We start from the raw sequence: 23,281 nt of genomic DNA on the forward strand, positions 1-23,281 counted from the left end.
AACAAATGATGCTAATGGAAACAAAATTGTAGAACTTACTGGAATTGATGAAAACAATATTGTGGAACTTACTGTTATACTCACTGATGATGAAGGAGCTGAGGAGGTTGACTCGGTGGCTGAAGAAGTGATAGACAGCTTGGTAGATGAAGTTCTTGGAACCTCTATTTTAGATACTTGGAGCTGGGAGGAGATTGGTGAAGATTGAGCAATTGATGTGGTAATTGTGCTCACAATCTCACTTGTAGAAGTTGTCTCCATAGTGGATGTAATAGTCTTTGGTGGAGAGTAAGGAAGGGATGCAATCACTTTTGCTACAATTTTAACTGGATCCTCTTCATCTTTTCCTTCCTTGTGTGCTTCTTCCTCCTTGTCTTCTTCCTCTTTTTCTTCCATTAGTGGATGTAGCTCTCCTAGAGTAACTATGATGGATGGAGTGCTATCAAAATCATCACTATCACTGCTATCATCATCCTTGATTTCAACAGGGTCATCACTGGGCTTTTGCAGATGATAGATGTTCTTCCACATGTTTGTTGCATCATTTACAACATGCTCAATGTCCTTAATTAAAATTAAACATGTGTGAAATCTAATCATCATTTTACCTTCATGGTTCTTCATTGCTGCCTTAATGTCTGGTCTAGTGAGACTCGGTAGAAGATTCTTCAGGGTTTTCTCATATATATCTTTGGCCATTTGGGTGGCTGACTCTCATCTAGGTTGCAATCTCTCCAATAGTTCTTTGGAGATTGAGAGGCAAGCTGGTCCGGGGAGTATTTCCATTTTCCCATCTTATTGAGTACCAGTTCCTTAATCTGCATCTTCTCAGCATCATTTCTTGTTTCAAATTTCAATGCCTTGAAATTTGTGATGCCAACTCCCTCTTCCAATTGTTTAAGCCTTTCCTCAAATGTGAGTGGAGGCCTAACAAGTATAGGTTCCTGCTTGCCTTTTCTAGTTCTTCTTAAGAATACTGCAATAGGCTTCTTCTTAGGTTTGGTAATAATTGTCTTACCTTTCTTCTTTGGCAGTTCCTCTTCAGATTCATGTTCTTCTTCTTCTTCCCCTCCTTCTTCTTCTTCATCATCTTCTTCATCCTCACCTTTTCCTTCTGTAAGCATAAGAGGGCCTGTAGCAATTTTCAACTTAGCTATCGTCCTCTTGCCTTTGCTTATGGCCTGGGGTAGCTTGATTTCAAGCTCAATTCTAGCCTTTACCTCATCATATGTTTCAAAGATTGGTTGCTTTGGGTCTACTAGCTCATTCACCAATGCTTCAATAATGTCCCTTGCCTCATCAATATTAACCTCATAAGGAAGAGGTTTCATCCATGCAACTCGAGGTTTAACTGCCTAAATGTATACTTTATCACAATGAACCATAAAGCATACATCATCTTTGTAGTCTTCAACCAATTTTGGTGGAATTCAGGAACCTATTATTCATCCTTTCCTTGAAATCTTCAAAAAGGTCATCCATGATGCTATCAAAATTTTCACCCATTTCTGCTACAAACTCATTTATCTGATAAAGAATGGGAATATCTTTTCTCCATACTACTGTTCCTTTAGATCAAAAGAATTTTTGAATATAGAAGAATAAACATTTATAGGGATTATTCTTTAAAGTCCTTATACTATCCATGTTCTTGTTCAATTGTTTCAACAATAATTTTGATAGGTCAAATTCAAGGTTCTTCTTTACAATTTTGAAGGCCAAATCCATAGCCTCATAGGGTACACTATTCAGTCGACTAGAGCTATAGATTTTGTGGGCAATGACATGAGTGCCAAATCTTAGTTCAACAATAGATATAGTGCTAACCTTCAAACCTCTACCATCCCATTTAGCTAGGGTTTGCTTTTATAACTCATCCCATCCTAGGGTTTTGGTAACCTTCACTTTGTTGAGCATAGGGAGACCCGTGATTTTGTGAATCATCTTCTTTGTGATTAACATTGGCTACTCTAACCATAGTTGCCCATTGTGCACTTGACTTAGAATATACCTAATCCATTTGGTTTGGAAGCTTCTTGGCATATGCGAGATATGAGTCAAGCCTTTTGTTTCAAGATTCTTATGCTCAAGTTTCAAAGAGCCATCAACACTCATTTCTCCTAGGGCATTATCCATCTCAAGGTTTCCAATTTCTTGAACAGAACATTTAAAATGTGTACGAATATCATTTATAAGGAGTACCTTTGGTGGAATTTTAGATTGAGGACCGTTAGGGTCAAGTGATTCTGCAACTGCTGGGACAATTTTGAAGTTGGGCACTTTCCATTCTACACCCTTTACTAGCATTTATGAACCCTTCTTTGCCTTAGTGCCACTTTTGCTCCCTGATGCCATTGATACTTGGTAAAAGATAGAAATTTTTCGAACAAATATTTTGCTAGAAAATTGGTTGGAATCACTCAAAATTGCTTGAATTGCACCTAAAATTTTCTTAGCTCTGAAATCGCAATGAAGAATCAAACCAAGGCCCTTTTGATGAAAATTTTGTCATTAATGCTTGGTACGAAGGTAGCTAAGATGACATAGTGTTTGACAAGCTATCATTCACTTGCTTGGTGGAAGCTTGCAACTCGGTGATTGAACAAAACTTTTAGTTACTCCCGACCTAGCTCGGTAAGGTCTTCAACTAACTTTCCTCGGTAGATGAAACTCGGTGAAGGATACACTTTCTTTGATCTTTGTGTATTTGGAATACTGATTTGGTCATTTTGCTTTCTTTTATTTTGGAACTGCTTGAGATATCACTAGAATATGTAGTTCCATATCCTTATTTGTGGATCTAATTGGAATTGGTGGAGTCATCCACTTCTTGAGTGACATTACCATCATTTGAACTGTCTTGCTTGGTAGATTTAGGAATCCACTAGTTCCTCATCTACTTTTGAATGTTTTCAGCTTTAGCTTTCTTTTCATCTTCAACTCTTCCTATGTTCATGTAGTTTTTAGCTATATGACCAAGTTCAGTGCATGTATAACATCTTACAATAGTGTCCTTATTTCTTAGGTGATGTCTTGTATAGTTTATACCAATATGTCCATATTCTCCACAATAATGACATCTGCACTAGGTATTGTAGTCCCATCCAAAGATTTCCTTAACAAGTTGTTCAGCTGGATTAAATGATTTGGATCTGCATTGGAATGTCTTGTGACCATGCTTCTTACATTTGTGACAATTGCCTTCAAATTTTGGTTTCTCCTTGCATTCATTAGCTTTATGACCATGCTGACTGCAATTGTAGCATTTACCATTGAATTTACCTTTTCCATTGCTCCAACACTTGTTTGATGTGTGACCTAGCTTACCACAATGATTGCAAGTAGGTCTTTGATTCCTTTGGGCACCTTGTTTGGAGGTTTCATCTTCTTCCTTATAACCAAGTCCAGCTTTACCCTTTTGTCTATGAAGATTTTGCTCACTTTGTTGATTTAATTGAGTCATGTCTATTTGATATTTCATCATTCTCTCATTGATTTTCTTTTCAGCATTCGGGTCATTTTCCAAACTTTCATTGATTTGTCTTTCAAATCTCAAGTCATTTTTTAATCTTTCATTGATTTGTCTTTCAGATCTCAAGTCATTTTTTAATCTCTGTTCCAAAACTTCACATAACTTGATTGATTGGATTTCTTGTTCTCTTTTAATCATTCTTACTTCTTCCTATAGAGAACCATTCTTTGCTAGGAGTTCCTTGATAGCCTCATTAGCTTCATCTATACTACTTGACGGTAAAAGATCTTCAATCTTTTCTTCAACATACTGAGGATCATTAATTTGTCTTGCAAGTTCCTTCCTTCTCTTCAGGGATTGAGAAAGATGCTCCTTTGCTTCTTTGAGTTGAGCCATGGCCATTTCCAGATCTAGCTTTTCATTTTCAATAGCTTTATTAAGTCTAAATATCTACATTCCCCTTGATCTTTGCTCAAGTTGTCAAGCTTTGTCCTAAGAACCAAATATCTCTGATACCAAATGTTGGAAATATTCAAGATATGATATGTTACTGAGAGGGGAGGGGTGAATTAGTAACATCAAAACTTTTAAAACAATTCAGCACTTTAACCATATATACTATTCTCAATTCATTTATTTAATCTACTGCATATATGAGAGAACAAACATTTATAGCACATGTACACAGTGATTTGGTGACCCAAAAACCTTCCAAATAGAAAATAAGACTGGGGTGGGGATGATACCCACAAAACTTCGTTACTGCGGTATGAAGTTCGCCTGTTAAGGCTTACATGGACCACTTCTGGTGATCTACCCTGCTAGGTCCACCTTGTTAGAGGATTTACAAACATACACTAAAGTATGCATTCTGTTAGGAGATTTATACAAAGACTATTAAGTCTACCCTATTAAAGGGTTTACAAAATTGATTCACCTGTTAGGATGAAACAGTGGATCCACTTACAAATTTGATTTGCTGATTTAGATCCTTGAAGTATAGATCACCTCTTGTGACTGATGAATCTTTTACTGCTCCTTGTAGACATTCTTGAATATTCTACTCTTCTGCTAATTCACATTTACACTTCTCAAAACATTACATGTCTCTCTTGATACTCTTATCCATATACTATACATCTTGCAAATAATTTAATACATTACATATATACCATTCCAATAATTACAATTGCAAGGTCGGCCATAATAGAAGTGAACAAAACATTACTGAGTCAGCCCAATAGTAAATAACTCGGGTTCACTAAACTGACTTGGTGAGCTTCTAATACTCAGTTTCCACTGCATTACTTAGCATTGTCATGCACTCAGTAGAAGTGAAGGCTTGGTCCATACTAATCACTCAACGTAGTTCTAAACTTAGTAATTGTAGGTGACTTGGTAGATGTAGTGTCACTCGATAAAAAGTGAATCCTTCATTTACCTTGATTTTTCTCGATAAACACTACACTTCCATCACTTGATAAACATTACACTTCCATCACTCGATAAATGTTACACTTTCATCACTCGGTAAACATTAGACTTCTGTCACTTGGTAATTGTTACACTTCCATCACTCGATAAATATTGCACTTCCATTACTCGATAAATACTGCACTTTCATTACTCAGTAAATATTGTGCTTTCATTACTTGGTAAATATTGCGCTTCCATCACTTGGTAAATACTATGAAGCTTGGTGAACACTGGAATGCTCAGTGTGAACTGCAAAGCTCGGTGAACACTAGAATGCTCGGTGTGAACTATGAAGCTTGGTTAATACTAGAATGCTCGGTCTGAACTACGAAGCTCAGTGAGTGTAGGAAACTAAGTGCTGAGCTTGGTAGCTATACTGATATAGATAAATGTTGTTACTAATGGAAATAATAACTTAATGCCAACAAAAATATTCACCATACATCCATCTCACATATTCAATAAGTAAACTAAAATACCATGTAAAGCATGTAAACAAATAAGCATTCACACATATGACACAAGATATGATTACCCAGAAACCCTCCAATGAGAAGGTAAAACTAGGGTGGGGATGATACCCACAAATTTCACTATTGTAGTAATAAAGTGTATCCAATAAAGGTTACAATGTTTGATCATGAACCATGATCTACCCTATGAAAGGCCTACCCTACTAAAGGCTTACAAAGACTATTAGGTCCTACCATGTTAAAAGTATGCCTTGTTAAGGGACTTCAACTCACAATTAAGTAAGCACCTTGTTATAAGATTTCAATACAGCTTATTAGGGCTACTCTATTAAGAGATTTAACTAATTCACCTATTAAAATGTCTCAGCATTGATCTTGTGGTTAGCACTTTGTTTCTTGATAACAAATCACCTCTAAACTAATGTATATTTGATCCTTCTTGATCAGATGTCTCTCTGTTGTTCACTATTTCCTTCCTCTATTCTCCTTTAATTGATTCTGCAATGCAATTTTAGATCATAATACCTTAGTCACCATGAATGTCTTAGTTTGTGCATGAAAAACTCATCTTGATCATTCATACATTCCCTTTCACACTTAAAGAAAGGTTTTTCCTCCTGAAGAAGACTTAGGCAACATAGGGCTAGTTGTGAATCAATAGCTATGATTCACCCATTTTGTCACTTAGACCTTCCTTTTAATTGATTGGATGCAAGTGATGCATAGAGATTCCAACTTAAGATTCATCATTATCACCTAAATATCATAATTCAATCTATAAGTCGATTCAAAAATGGTTTACATAGTAGTTTGTGCCAATACAAACAACTATGACATAACTGTGTTACTTGGCATCTATAGTCCTTGATGCTTAGCATATACTAATTTCAATACTATGACTCAACTTCTGAATGACTCCACATGCATTTCTTGCTTGGCTCCTAAATCACTCAACATATACTATATGCTTGGCACTTGAGTGACTCAACACTCACTATTTACTCAGCATGCACTAACTTATACATGTTGTGCTAGGAATATGCTACTTATTTGGCATGAACCAAGTTAATTATTTAAGTGTATATACATTCCTTTGTCAAAACCAATTTGAGATCAACAAATTAATCATGCAAGTGAGCAGTTCTGAAAGCTTAAAATGTGATACCAAAGATAGACCTGTTGAACAAGATGTGTAGAAAGCTAAGATATCTCTAGAAAAAAAGGCATGGAAACCAAAGGTAGAGGATCTAAACATCCAAATTATAAATGATGAAAATTTTGTTCAATTAAATAAATTTTATAACATGTATAGTAGTATGGATGGAAGGTAGCTAGAGAATGCCACCATAAGTAACATTATTTTGAGAAATAAGAGATTTGAAAGTTTTCAGAATAAAATTCTTGAAGACCTATATAATAGGTTAATTAATAGGAAGAGACAAGTAGTAGAAAAATATTTGAACATTAGGATCACATCCATAAACAAGTTATGTGATGTTGGACAAAAAGAAGAATCTGACAAAATTTTGAAGGGTATTGAGCCCTTGCTAAGGAACAAAAGAAGAGCAATTCTTCTAATGGCAGACAATTATGAGGACATTAGGAAAGAAATAGAGGAGGCTATAGTAAATTATATTTCCTTAGTGCCTAAGGAGAGTGCACAAGGAAAGGTTGATAGTCCAGTGTATATGGAAGTCCATACACCTTCTAGGGAAGAGGAAGAAATAAAGGAGACACAGCAAGCATTATCACCACATTACATTGTTATGGGTAATAGATCCATGCAAGTGGATAGTACATACATAACTGTGGATGCAAAGAAGAAGCCTTTTGCAAGGTATGGAGAAAATATTGTTGTAAGTATCAGCAATATGACTGCTTATACCAATTTTGATGATGAAGAAGAAGAGAAAATGAATAAGGTAGAACAAGAAAAAAGGGAAGAGGAAGCATAAAAGAAAAGGAAAGAAGAAAAGGAAAAGAAGAGGAAAGAAGAAGAGAAAAGGAAAATGAAAGAAGAAGAGAAAATGAAAATGAAAGAAGAAGAAAGAAGAAGGAGGCTAAGGCAAAGATGAAAGAGAGAAACAAAAGATTAAGGCTACTATACCTTCAGCAGTACCAGAAACTTGAACATCAACAACACTATCCATCCCTTCTAGTTATGAAGATCAGAAAGAATTAATGGGCACCCTGAGAAAATTATTTGAGAATAATAAAATTGTTAAGCCTTTGGAGAAGACTCTTACTAAAGTCTTCGAGTGCATGCAAAAGATAGTTTCCACAATTTTAGAAATTCAAGACTTGTAGGCCAAGGATAAAGAGTTGGTGAAGACCTTTGTTAGGGAATTCACAACTTTAGCTAAAATAGCAATAGAGAAAGCACAAACAAATTATGATGTATCTCTATTCAACACAGTGTGTACCAATGTGTGTAATGACTTGAAGGCACTTGATGAAAACATCAAGGAACCAAAAAAATGCATTGCTGAAGGTAAGAAGTTGTATGGATAGTGCACAATGTGTTACACTTATCATATTTTGATGCAAAGATCAAAGACCATATAAGTGAGCTTCAGACACTGATTACAAGATTGCAACAAGATGAGATCAAAATTAAAGATTCCAAGAATGGCATTGAGAAGATCCACAATGCTATTAGAAACATTAAATCTGACAAGGAGAAGGTAATAAGAAGATTCTCTATTCTCAGAGAATATTTAACACCTAAAATTGTAATTTTGTAGAGGCAATTGGAGGAATTTCTTTCAACAAAGAATTCCTATGGCAAATTTGCCTCTACTAACCTAAGCACAATTGAAGTGGCATCTTATGAACTTTTTGTACTCCTCAATATATTAGATATAGTCAAAGGAAACTAGAAGAAAGAATTTGAAAAATTGAACATTGATTTTGCAGATTGCATATCGAGAATGACAAGCTGATCAACAATAGGCAACAAGTTTTGGCACCTTTACCATTGATGTCAAAGGGGGAGTAATGTAAAGGAAATTTTTTATAAATGTAAATGTATATGTAAGGGGGAGCTTATGTATGCAGCAATGTAAAGGAGTGATAAGGAATGTAATGATCCATCAAAACATGAATAAAATTGTTATGCTTTGAAAGAAATAATTTTGTAGTTACATTTATTTATTTTTTATAACATCATTTTGGGACTTATCCAATTTTTTTGAATGTTTCTATCAATGAAAAGGGGGAGATTGTTGGCAATATGGTCAAGTAGATGTATTGATGGTTTTCATTTATGCATTTAAAGATAAATAATTGTCTAAGACAGTTTGTAGTAGTTCAGAGAACATATCTTAAGAGTATGGACGATGTGCAGAGAGTTAGTTTATGTGTAGTTAAGGAAAGGTTTGTGACACTATCATGATGATGTGCACCAGTGCGTATGTGTGTACAAATAGTATAACATAATTCACAATAAGATTAACAATGTGGGCATTTAATAGTCCAGAACAGAGCCTGGTAGGAAACAGAGTTGTATTGCTTTAGGAATTATTTTGGTTGCAAAATAATTACTATGTTATGTTGAGTTGACTATATGGATATTATTCCATAAGTTATTTTATATTATATCAAGTATGGGAAGACATTAAGACTGATAGTGCAAAGTTTTGTGATTGTGCAAGGTGTAAGTAAATATCTTATCTTTCATAGATAATGTGGAAGTTGTGTGATTAGATGTGACATGAAAAATCTTGTGAGAACTATCTGTGAGCCTTATATGTTGTGAAATCTAATGTAAGGTTAGAGCAAGTGTAAGTTATAGCAACAAAGCAAGTATTGTATGTATACCTATATTATGAAGGAATTAAATTGTATAATTGCATGTTAGGGTAGTGGGTTCTTCTTGTATATAGTGTAATTGTTCTACCAACTCCTAATAGGGTTGTAGCAACTCCTAAAAAGGTTGAGGTTTTTGAAAAGACCTATTCCTCTAACAAGGACTCAAGACACTATAGTTACTTCATAGACTCCTAACATGATCAATACCTTTAATAGGATCCTATTGTTCAGTGAATCATCTAGTGGGTATCATCCCCATTGGGGTTTTCCCTTGGCCACAGTTTCCCTAGTTGATAAATAATGGTATTATGAGTTCTCTATGTGTATGGTTATATTTACTATTCAAAATTGTTGGTTTACTTTCATATGCAAGTTATAAAGTAATTAACAATATTCAGTTGTGGACAAAAGATTGCAGAATATTGATTCACCCCCCTCTTAGTATTATCTATTTCTAACAAATCAATCATATGGGTTGAATGGGATCCTAAGCTAACCTACAACCCCCTTCAACCCATTTCATTGTAACATGTGTCCATAGGGGTCCTAGGACCTACTAGGGACATATGGTAATCGATCATATGGATTGAAGGGGGTCGCAAGCTAACCTTTGACCCCCTTCGACCCATTCCATCACGACATGTGTTCCTAGGTGTCTTAGGACCCGTAGGAACATATGGTAATCGATCATATGGGTTGAATGGGGTCATAGACTAACCTACAACCCCCTTTGACCCATTTCATCACGAAACATGTCCCTAGGGGTCCTAGGACCCCTAGGGACATATAGTAATTGATCATATAAGTTGAATGGGGTCATAGGCTTACCTATGACCCCCTTTGACCCATTTCATCATGACATGTCTCCCTATGGGTTGTAGGACCCCTCAGGACATATGGTAATTGATCATATGAGTCAAAGGGGTTCCTAGGCTAACCTATGACTACCTTCAACCCATTTGATCATGACATGTGTCCCTAGGGGTCCTAAGTCCCCTAGGGACATATGGTAATCAATGAAATGGGTCAAATGGGGATGTTGGAAAACCTACGACCCCCTTTAACCTATTTCATCATGACATGTTTCCCTAGGACATATCATAATCCATCTTAAGGATTGAAAGGGGTCGTAGGCTAATTCAACCCATTTCATCACAAAATGTGTCCCGACCCCTAGGGACATATAGTAATCAATCATATGGGTCAAATGGGGTTGTAGGCTAACCTACAACCCCCTTTGCCCCATTTCATTGTGACATGTGTCCCTCCTAGGGACCTATGGTAATTGATCATATGGGTCGAAAGGGGTCATAGGCTACCTACAACCCCATTTGACCCATTTCATCATGATATGTGTCCCTAGGGGTCCTAGGACTCTTAGATGGTAATCGATCATATGGGTCAAATGGGATTGTAGGCTAATCTATGACCCCATTCAACCCATTTGATTGCGACTTGTGTTGCTAGGTGTCCTAGGACACCTAGGGATGTGGTAATCGATCATATGGGTTAAAGGGACCTATGACCTCCTTGAACCCATTTCATCATAATATGTGTCCCTAGGGGTTCTAGGACCCTTAGGGATATATGGTAATCAATCATATGGGTCGAATAGAGTCATAGGCTAACTGACAAGACCCTTCAACCCATTTCATCATGACATGTGCCCCCAGGGGTCCTAGTGTGTAATTTCATGAAAGATCAACCTTGCAGCTCCCAAGAATCACCTACATGCAAACACCCTATCAAACAAAGAGAGAGGAAAAATGTTATGGAGGCAAGAATTGCTAGATCCATAGACATTCTTGATGAGCAAAAAAAATAGTGATATAATCAATAATGAATTAATCTCAATGAATGTTTACAATGAGAAATCATCCTTATAAAGGAGATTGAAACCCTAAAAAGGTCTAACCTAGGTCACACCATAATAATTAATAAAAGAATTAATTATTAAATACCTAAAGTTTAGCTTTAGCAAACTAGAGTTAATTAGGAAATATTCAATTACTCTAACACCCATCCTTAAGATAAACTTAGGGAGAGTCTAAAAACCTAGAAACTAATATTGAAAGTAGAATTGTGTCTTGATAAGCAAGGCTTGATGAGGTACCCAAGCACAACCAAATATTTGAAAAGTGGAGAAATAGAGAAAACCACATGGGAAAAACCCTACTCCAAAAGAGATGCAAAAGATTTTGAAAAGAACTACTAAAGGACTAAAGAAGCCTTCAAACTAGGGAATATCCCAAAAGATAGGAACAAAAGATGATCATAAAAAACACCATTGAAACATGTAGAAGCTACAAAGCTCTATCAAAAGTAACTATTGATTTTTAAAAAAATCAACTAAAATAGAACCTAACTAGGTAGATAAGACTGTAATATGCATTGAATTAGGAGGCACACAAAGAAAAAAAACTAAACTCAAAGATACAGATGGGATGAAACACCAAAGCTTGAAGAGATTATCAATATAACTAAGGAAGCATGAGAATTAATAGAAGAAGTTGCCCCCCCCATAAAGCAGACAAGGGTGAGGTGACAAGAAATTGGAAAAGTGGGCCAAAAGAATTGCATGCCAAGGAAGCGCGATCAAGATGCAAAAAAGAATACAAATGTGTGTACTAAGGTGATCAATTTCAGATACATCATGAAGCTAATGTCACAAAAGAGACACTTACTAGACAAAGGAACATGAAAAACAAAGGCAAAATATCAACCCCCCATGGCACTTTATTAGAGTAGTGCATGTACAATAAGGAACAAGATATAGTGAATCCCAATAATACAATAATCTACATGAGTGTCGTCATATGACACTGCTCGAATCAAAAGACAAAATAAGGCAAAAAAATTGAAATGAAAATATAGATGCAATATGACACTTTATCTTAGTGTGTTTGCAAGAATGCATACAAATGATGTCTAAATAGACCAGAAGATACATAAGACTACTACAATAGATAGTACAAGTCATGATGAATCATTTGAAGCAAAGAAATTGATCCTTGAACCTAAAACAACCAAGATATCTACTAGAATGTGAAAATGAAAAAGACTGAATAGAATGTGCCTAGAATAGAATCTAGAAAAAGAACTAGCATCACTGAAAAGAGTTTGAAAAAGACCTTTCCAATGATATAAAGAATTCACAAATTGAAGATCGTATGCTCAAGATATGTCTCCCAAAGTACAAAAATGAACTTCATAATTTGACAATAGAAAAAGCCATCAAAACAACATCAAAATTGAAAATCCCTTCTACCAATATGATGGGCTTAGAAATAGCTTTTTGTTGATATCTTGTTTTTTGGAAAATGGAGTCTGTATGCCTAAGATATGGGCAAAAATGAAAAGGTAGGTCCAAGCAAAGCTTGAGGAGGTGATAGGAATGTTGATGATGTAGTACTGACATGGTAATGATGTCAACAAGTGACAATTCCAAATTTGACAGTCAAATGGCCATTGATGTAAAAAAAAAAAAAAAAAAAACCCCTACCTTAAAAAAATTCCAACTGTCAGAAACAAAACAAGATGATTAAAAAGTCATTGTTGCTAGATCAAACGACGAATGTTGGAGTTAAAATTTGGTGGCCAAAATGGCCAAATTTAGAAGTTGGAAAAAAAACCAAAGTAAAATACCCTCCAAACAAATTGCATTTGGATCGAAATGAAAAACATGAAGTGGGTTCAATTGAAGCATGGGAGATCAACAAAAAAATGTGCCAGAAACTTTGATGGCACTCAGCTAGTGACATGCACATTAGGTTCTTGAAAAAGATCAAGAAACTTTCAGTAATAAGAATTCTCCAATGCATGTCTTTGGTAACCTCTCATTAGAGAACCATTTTTTGGAGAATCAAATTGGCATAGTATAGGTAAAATTTAGCTAGGATGTCCCTCTAGGGCATTGAAAATATTAGTACAAGTTACAATACCAACAACCTATCCCTAGTCATTTATTATGAGAATTTGATGAATTTTGGATTTAAGCATCAAAACAATAGCATCTAATATGGTCTTTTTGATAGATAAAGTTATTGCAAGTGAGCTCATGACCTTGCCAATAGTTGATTTTAACCCTTTGGAAGCTTTTTCTTTGTCTTTATTGGAGATAACGCCAATACACTTGAGGTCTTTTTTGACAACAAGGAGCCTTGTGCCACTCTCAATATTATTGTATATCTCTTCCAGCAACTGATTTGGTCTAGCTATATATATCACATCAGCCAAAAGTGTTCCAAGTTGTGCCTACTCTTTGAAGATCATGGGCTCAAAATAAGATAACAAATCCTCAAAATTAAGCATGGAGAAATTTTTAGGCCACTCACTAGACAAGATTTCTTCTGTCTCAACCTTTGTCTCCATGTCATCCATGATGACATCAACACAATGCCAATGATTTTCTTCCTATTGACACTAGACTGATATCTACAAATTGCTAAAAAATGTGATTGTTCAAAATAAAGAGGCAATCAATAGTTAAAAATCATGAAATCTGTGGCATGGCTCCAATCTCCTATAGGACACCAATTGCCATGTCTACAAACTTTAGGGTCCATGCAATCTTGAAGGCACAAATTTTCACTCAAACAAATTGCATGGATACTGAAGGCCATAAAAACACATGCACTCCAAATAACACACAATAGAGAAACTAAAACACACACCTTCCAACTACAACTTCATGTACACTCAAAAAATTGAGCCAAACACATGGAAGGTACGGGGTCATGGCTGCTCGGGTCAATAGATTCTAAGGCATACATCGCACAGGCACTGTATGAGAAAAAAAAAGAGGAATCTCGATGAGATGAAAGTCACAGGGTCTGAGGCCCATAACCAATATCCCAAAGAAAAAATAATGGGCATTCAACCATAATTTGGGGGACAATCTAGCATCCTCCAAAACCTAAAAATGTGACAGCCAAAAAACACCACCAATTTTTCCATAGCTCATACAAATCGCAAAACTTCACCTAATCAATACAAGTCTACAACAATAGATCACCAAGCATGGGACAAATCATCTAATAGAAAGAGAGGAGCATTAGATCTGGTCAAAGACATGGTTGGTGTGAATGTCACCAAAAATCAAAATGTTAGGCCTAAGCAAATAAGTGCTCCACCCAACAAAAGATCGAGTCAATGCATTGATGAAGATGGTGTCTCTAAAAACAAATCAACCCCACATCCAAAGAAAAAATGAATCATCTCAAGAAAGAAATCAAGCATTTATGCACAAAAGAAATTCACAAACAAAAAAAATCAAAAATATTAGTACCTCAAGATGCCTGCCCAAGTTAGTACAAAATTTTCTTTCCTCAAATTTCAACAGTATCCTAACTAGACATATTTTTTATGGAAATGAGGGTTTCCAAGTTCTCTAATGTCAACAATGATGTCCATTTTTTCTCAAAGTGCCTCAAAAATTAGTGACCCCTAGATCCAATAAAAAATGTTGAAAGCTCAAATCTAAAACTTGATGTCAAATATCTTGAGAACAGAACAGGGGCATGAAGATCTAAAGCTTTAATACCATGTTGAAGTTGATGACAGATCAACCCCACAGCTCTCAAGAATCACCTATATTCAAACACATGTCACAAAAAGAGAGAGGCAAAAAGTTATGGAGGCAAGAATTGCCAGATGAGACATTCTTGATGAGCAAAAAAAAGATTGCTATAATCAACAATGAATTAATCTCAGTGAATGTTTATAATGAGAGATCATCCTTATAAAGGAGATTGAAACCCTAAAAAGTTCTAACCTAGCTTGCATCATAATAATTAATAAAATAATTAATTATTATATGCCTAAAATTTAGCTTAAGAAAACTAGAGTTAATTAGGAAATATCTAATTACTCTAACACCTAGGACCCCTAGGGACATATAGTAATTGATCATATGGGTTGAAGGGGGTTGTAGGCTAACCCAAGACCTCCTTCGACCCATTTCATCATAAAATGTATCCCTAAGGGTCCTAGGACCACTAGGGACATATCTTAATACATCTCAAGGGTTATCCTATGACCCCCTTTGATTCATTTCATTGTGACATGTTTCCCTAGGTGTCCTAAAATCCCTAGGGAAATATTTTAGTTGATCATATGGGTCAAAGGGGGTCATAGGCTAACCTATGACCCCCTTCAACCCATTTCATCCCAACATGTGTCCCTAGGAATCCTAGGATCCCTAGGGACATATCATAATCCATCTTAAGGGTTGAAGAGGGTCATAGCCTAATGTAACTAATTGACTAATAATATGTGAGGTTAGCCTAGTATAAGAAAAAAAAGAAAACTAATAATTTTGTAAAGTTTTCAATTAGTTAAGGTGGTCAGCCATGTGAGTTTTTAAATTCTCAAATAGTTATAGTAAAAAATTTATATTTAATTATTTATTTGGAATAAAAATACACAAAAATATGCATCACCTATGGGCACAAGTCTACTTTTTATATCTATAATTATATTAAAAATTATTATCGTTTGGTTTTTATTAAGGTGGTCAGACATACACCTACTTTTTATTTCACTCTAAAAGTTTTGTAGTATTGCATTAAAATCCAAAATTTTGACCAAATAAATTTTTTTTTCTCTAGATAAGGCTTATTAGTTTAGAAACTAAATTAAATTTCCTAGAGATTCTCTTCTTATAACTTTTTGATATAAATCTCATAACTACTTTAAAATTACTTGTCAAGTTAACATAACCCTGATTTGTTTGCTTTTCACTGCCACTTAACGTCATAGTTTGGTTGAGCATGATCCTACACATACCCCCATTTAAATATGGTGTTCTTTGGTCCAGAGTGTAGAATGAAGAAAGAATAGAAAAATTAAGCTTGAAAAAATAAGTCAACTTTAACTATCTAACACTTTTAGTCTAGGAATGAAGCTTTAGTGTAAGATGTTTAAGCTATGGGAAAGAGTATCAAAGAATATAAAACAATTAAATGAAATATAAAATGTAAGTGTCTTTGTGATCCATTTGTAAATTTAACATGATATACATATAGATCAAATATATAGATTTATGTATGTGTTATTAGTACTTATAGATAAGAAAATAGTATTGTAATTAAAATTTCTTTAACTATTTATTACTTGAATCTTATTGATAACTAGATTTAACATTTATAATTTTTTTGTTATTATAGTAAAATTTAAATTGTTGAAGTAATTTTCTCTCCATTCATTTGGATAATATTATTAGGGTCTTATACAGATTTTTTTTCAGTTGCTCCAATAAAAAAATGTAGGTTCCTCACAAAATGGATAATGTGTTTGTCCCACTTTCCTATTTCTCTCTTGCTATTAATTTAGTTCCTAATTGTATGCACAATGATTTCCTACCTAGATTTGTTTCTCAGTTTTTAGTTTTTCGACCTTTGTGAAAAATCTTTGCAAAAATTAAAATCCAACATATTTCCATTATTACACTTCTCAAGAATGTTTTTCTATATTTTTTCTAGATTTTCTTTTCATCATAACATCATGCTAATATCCAAGAGTTGAGAGCCCAAGGCACAAGGTTGGTTTCATCCCCTTTAGATTCAATAATGCACTACTTGAAAAAATTATAAATTAAATACTTTATTTAATATTATATTCTTATTTCTCACTTATATTTTTCACTAATTAATATTAAAACTTAAGATATTAGAAAAGTAAGATTTATAGGGTGAGTTCACCAAGTTAGTGTACATAAAAGTGGACACCCGACAAAAAAAAGAGAGAAAAATTCTCAATAACCCGATCAGGTATTTAAAAGTGAAAGTTGGGCTAGGCTTGGTATCCAAGCATGGTCATTACAATTTGAAAAATCTAATGGGGTTATTAAATTTATCTTAAATGATAGCAGCAACATGGAGTGCAAAGGAGAAAGATAAAAGCCTGATCGGATTTGGGAGGAAAATACTTTTTTTATTGCATTTAAATCCATAGCACTCCACAAATGAGGTAGGTCTACATTCCTTTCATTATTTATGTATTTTTCCATCAAATTTTGTAATGTGGTTTTGTAATTTATAAGTTTTATAAATTTTTTTAAAAAAAAATTATATAGATGCATCAATGAATCCAATAAAATGAGGGAGATGTAAAATACCAACTCCTACACAATAAAACACTCCATCCATTGTGACACAACCACAAAACACTCCACTCATTGTGACAAAAACACAAAACCCTCCACTTGTTGTGACATAACCACATAACCCTCCACTAAATATTATCATTCAACAACTGTCGCCATATATAAACCCTCCACGCATATCATTACATAATTTAACTACCATGCAAGATGACCTATTAAATCACCTTACACAAAATAGTGCTAACATTACCCAGATGGTCAATAGATTGTAGTCATCTACACTTTCTCACCATGCAACCCTAGAAAATACACTTGAATAAATGACCCAAAATGTGAATGAGGTGTCTAGGGAGGTTACAAAATGGGGTACATGGAGGGATAGGTTTCATGCATTTTATGTTGATGGGTTATCATATTAGAAAGTGAAAGATAAAGACATAAAGAGAGGTATTATATGTTCACTTTTCACCGATCCTATATCAGGCAACTCCCTATTACACATAACCAAAAATCTTCCTATTCATTGGTGCACTCATACTAGGATGATATCATGTTTTTGGGATAGGTCATATATGATATTTGACCTACCATCTACCACCATGTAATAATTATGAGTGCCTCTATATTCTTTGAGAAAGCTATATTGTGAGTTCATCCTTAGCAAGAAGCCAAATTAATTTGACATTTATGAGTTCTACGGTAGAGGGAGAGGCTCTGTGCAAGATAGACCTGGGGCTCATAGAGTTGTACCACAGCATGAGAGGAGACATACAACATGAAAAACCATGCCTCATGTTGTGCTCCAATCAATTGTAAAGGAGTCTATTGATTTGTAGACTCTTCATGTGGCTACATCATTGACATTGTGTCATCTCATCCATGTGTACAGTATGGGGATACTTGCTATTCACACAGAGGTGGGGGTTTCACACTCATAGATGATTTGATGGTGATGGTATTTGATCGATAGGAGACATAGATTTTCTTATTTGATTTTTGACATGATATTATTTAATCACCTAAAAATCATAAAATTATAAAAAAATAAAATTATAGATCACTCTAGATTGATATGTGAATAATATGCACTGTAGGTTGCAGAAAGTGGTACACAAACACCATAGAGTACTCATTTTTCTAAAGGTGTGAGGCTAGGAGAAAGAACATCTAAGGTAAAGTTTTTCAAATATTCTTCAATGTAAAATAATATATATGCTTTAAAATATTATTTCTTAATTGGTATGAAAATAAGAAAACAAAGTTCCCTAAATCTTGTTTCTTAATTTTTTTACATCGAACATTCAGTCTTTAAGAACTCTTACAAGGAAGCCCATAGATTATCCATGTCCAATTTAAGTTGACATGGACATCTCATCTAATTACATCATGTGTAGTTTCTAGTGCATTGAGACCTTTCAGTCTCCTACACTCATCATTCCTCTTCCATGTCTCATAACTATTATCCCTCTTTCATCCAATCCACTTATAGATCCTCCTCCATTTCCTACCATTATTTAAACCCCTCTTATAAATCCTACCCATCTCCTACCTATTGGAATTCTTTAGAATAACTAAGAGGGGGTTGGCGGTGAATCAATTATCCAAGGTCTAGAGGTACAAATAAAAAATTTCATAGCTTAGTGAACCCATATCCATAAAATATTTTCATTGTGCATGCATCCATCAGATTATGGAATCACTTAAACTTGTAGGTTACTTTGAAATCAATTTGTAGAAATGTACACATAAAACATAATATATTTAATAACACATTTGATAGAATGAATTAATGTAGCAACCCAATTTGGGAAAAACCACTAGTAACATGCTACTCAATCTCACTCTTCTAAAGTGATGCCCTATAAAAGGTTAACCTTGTTAAAGGTTACAATGCACACTATTAAATGTCACCCGGTTAAAGAATTTCAATCTTTGCTAGGAATTAGCCTTGTTAGAGGACTTTAGATCATTCACTTGGAATATCACTTGGTTAAAGCATTTACAAATGACTGTTAGGTCAACCTTAATCCAAAGGATTTATCCTAGATTGATACAATGATTAGAGAGTAATAGTAAGGCTTGATACAATAACAACTTACAACTCCATTTGTAGATTATAGATCTCTATTTCAGACTTCCATTCTGCTTGGCTTTCACACTCTTTAGCTCTAATATCTTGTTCACCCTCTAAGCATCCACACCCTTAAGCCTTTTTTCTTTGCTTATCAATACAATCCATTTACTTAGGTCACTGAATGAAGTAATACCCTAGACTCCTTTCCTTCCTTAGGTTTTGGCACATGACAACTCTTGCTTTTGACCAACCATCTCTATAAATAGAGAATTAAGATATTTTTTCATTCATCCTCCATCATCCATTTTAGGGTTAGGTTGGATTAGGTAATATTTAATGAATATTCCCCTTGTTTCATTTCATTCCCATCTAGAAACTTCTCATTTAATCCTCTTTGAATTTGCCTCAGAATAGTTCACCATGGATTATGTGCCACCATCTCATAAACCTTATCTTCCACATGGTTCACACAACGTAAGAAAACAAACTTGTCAGCTCAGATTCACCAAATTTTCTATCTTTCTCATAATCCTAACACTCAACATTAACTTTCTTCTAATGTTGGGCACATACTGTGTTTCTTGACATCCTCTATTAAATTACTCGGCATGAACTAAAGTTTATTGGTTCTCAACATCAACTAAACTTTACTCAGCTTATACCATTTCACTTGGCTTACACTAAAATTGACTTTTCTTGGCTCCAACTAATTTTTTGCTCATCTTGCACTAAATTTTCTTGACACCTACTATGCAGAATGTTAATCTTGGAAGACAAAATTTGTTTAACTTGTTCTTCTAAACTTAATCATGTTACCAAATTTTGCAACCTTAAGTAGATTATCAAAGCACTATAATATCACTATCTTAACTAATTCTTGTGTTAGGATTAAACCATGGATAGAAATAATAAGTACATGCAAATATAAATAATATCATAAAATAATAGATCACACAAAAAAGAACACAAGACACCAAGATTTAATGTGGTTCACCCAATCCTTGGGCTACATCCACCAAATAGCAAGTCCAATATTATTACGATCTAGTGATTACAACCTGATTACAATCTATAATCCCTTACAACTCAAAGAATTTATGAAGTGTGTACAGTACTTTCCTAAGTAGTCACCACAATCTAGCAATCTCCCGCTGGGGGACTAATCAGACTCCACACTAGACAACATCTTGTACTCCTTTTCATGTCATAACTTAGCCTTTCCTCTAGGTGCTATTGTTACCTCATTTGATGAAATCCTCTTCATCAATCAAATAAATGATAGTACTTAAATCATATAAACAATTGTCTTATCAGGAAGTAGCAGGTTTGACATTAGTGACAAAATAATGATTGAAACACATTTATCATACTTGTATCAATCTGTTTACAACAATCTCCCTCTTTGGTATTGATGGAAAACCAAACTAACCAAACTTAATCAGTAAGACCAACAAAAAAACCAAAAAGAAAATAATTTCTTGTATTGAAATCTTTCCTTCTATCAGCAACTTTCATCTTCTAAATAGGTTTGAAAAAATTGTTCTAACCAATAGACAATCAATCAAATCATCCTTATGACTCCCTCTTGATCACTTCTTATATCTCCCTCAACACTATCTCCCTCTTACTAGGTAGATGTAATCAGTAGATACACTTTTTGCCTCAACACACTTACTCCCTCAGTAGGTTCTTAGTACTTCTTAGTATACTTTCTCCCTCTTTGACAACAATGCCAAAGACTTGTCATCTTCATATGTAGATATGAAAATTTCCAATTTCTCCCTTGGTCACCTACCTTGTGACTAATTTTTAGTTCTAGTTCTTTGATTACTTTAGGAAGCTCCTAAAGTAAGATCCACTATATTAATGTATAACATATGTTAATCAACTTGTTTGATGCAGGGCAGTCCTCATGCTTCTTAGATAGCCTTTGATAGGGGTATCACCCCTAGTTTACATCTTAGATAGTCATGAGCATCCTTAGGTAATGCTTTTATGAAGATATCAGCAATTTTCTCTTTTGTGTTAACATATTCCATCTTCATCTCTTTATCTTGAACTAATTCTCTCAAGCATTGATACTTGATTGCAATGTTCTTAGTCTTTGTATGCATCACATGATTCTTTGATATATTTATAAAACTTGTATTATCACAATAAAGTATCACTAGTTTAGTGATTTCCTCCTTTATACCTTTGAGTAGATCTTTGATCCATACAATGTGCAATTTACCATAGCAATGACATATTCAGCTTAAACAATAGATTGAGAAATGTAGTTTTATTTCTTGCTAGTCCAAGTAACTAGCCTTTTGCCTAAGAAAAATGCTCCTCCATTGGTGCTCTTTTTGTCATTGATATTTCTAACCCAATCAACATCAATATAAGCTTTCAACTCAAATTTCTCATTTTTCTTGTAGTATAGACCATAGTCTACGGTTCCTTTCATATATCTCATTATTTTCTTAACAACCATCAAATAATTTATGTCCTACCACCATAGGTGTACTTAGTGGCTTGGAATCTTCCAATCTAAAATTCTTTAGTATTTCCTTTACATACTTTGACTGAGTGATGTAGATACCATATTTCATCTAATTTACTTGCAAACTCACAAAGAACTTGATCTCCCCAAACATAGACATCTCAAATTCTTTCTTCATTTCCTTTACAAAAGCATTACATAAAGTATCTTGACCTCCAAATATGATATCATCAACAAACATTTCAGATAACAAAATACCTCTACCTTTCTTTGTCTTCAAGTATAAATTGTTGTTATCATCAGTCCTCTCAAATCCAATATTCACAAGATAGTTATGAAGTCTCTTATACCATGTCCTTGGTGCTTGTTTCAAACAATATAAAGCTTTGTGTAGTCTACATACCATGTTTTTGTTGTTAGCATCAAAAAATCCTTCTAGTTGTTCTATATTAACCAATTCCTCCAATATACTATTCAAAAATGTAGACGTAACATCCATTTGATAGACTTTGAAACCTTTGTATGTAGACTAAGCAAGTAGAGTTCTTACTCCTTCCAATCTTGCAATAGGAGTGAATGTCTCTCCATATTTTATCTCTTCTTCTTTTGCATATGCCTTACAAACTAATCTTGCCTTATTCCTTAAGACTTCACCATTTTCATCTATTTTTATTCTGTATGCCCACTTGGTACTAATCACATTTATGTCTTCTAGTCTAGGAACTAGAGTCCATGTGTTATTTTTTCTCAATTTGTTCAATCTCTTCTTTTATGGCTTTACTCTAGTCCAAATATTCTAAGGCATCTTTCATTGTTTTGAGTTCTTGCATGCTCAGGAAACATGTACCATTCTCAACTTATTCCTTGTCATTAGTCTAGCATCTTTATCTCCAATGATTTGTGCAGCAAGATGATGTCTCTTGACATACTTAGATAATCTTGGTGCAGCTCTGGCTTCTACATTTGGTCTCTCAACTTCTGAATCACTATGGACCTCTCTATTAGGTAATTCAACATCTCTTTCATGTACACTAATCTCTGAATCAAAATGTCCCTTAACATCATTCTGTAACTCTGCACCTGAATGTAGCTCAATTTTTAAATACAACTTGGCATTCATAGTATGTAACTTGGTAGTTACTGAAACTTGTTGTTAGTTTGCAACTTGATTTACAACATCTTCTTTAGTAGGCATACCTTCATAAAAGTATAAAAATAATTTTTATTCTTTTGGTTCATTCATATTTTTAGCCTTATATACTTTTGTATATTCATCAAATTTCACATTGCACTTTCCACAACTTTGTTAGTGTTAGTATTTAAACACTTTTAAGCTTTACTTCTTATGGAATAACCAAGAAATATACCTTCTTCACTTTTTGCATCT

General features: G+C 34.3%; 1 pseudogene; it reads right to left on the reverse strand.

The window, feature by feature from the left end:
- Nucleotides 1-13,119: 13,119 nt before the first annotated feature.
- Nucleotides 13,120-13,611, reverse strand: LOC149540821 (uncharacterized; annotated as a pseudogene).
- Between the last annotated feature and the right edge of the window lie 9,670 nt (nucleotides 13,612-23,281).

The sequence above is a fragment of the Cupressus sempervirens genome, chromosome 9 (assembly GCF_028749045.1).
Source record: "Cupressus sempervirens isolate cs-2001-9-10 chromosome 9, ASM2874904v1, whole genome shotgun sequence".
Lineage (NCBI taxonomy): Eukaryota > Viridiplantae > Streptophyta > Pinopsida > Cupressales > Cupressaceae > Cupressus > Cupressus sempervirens.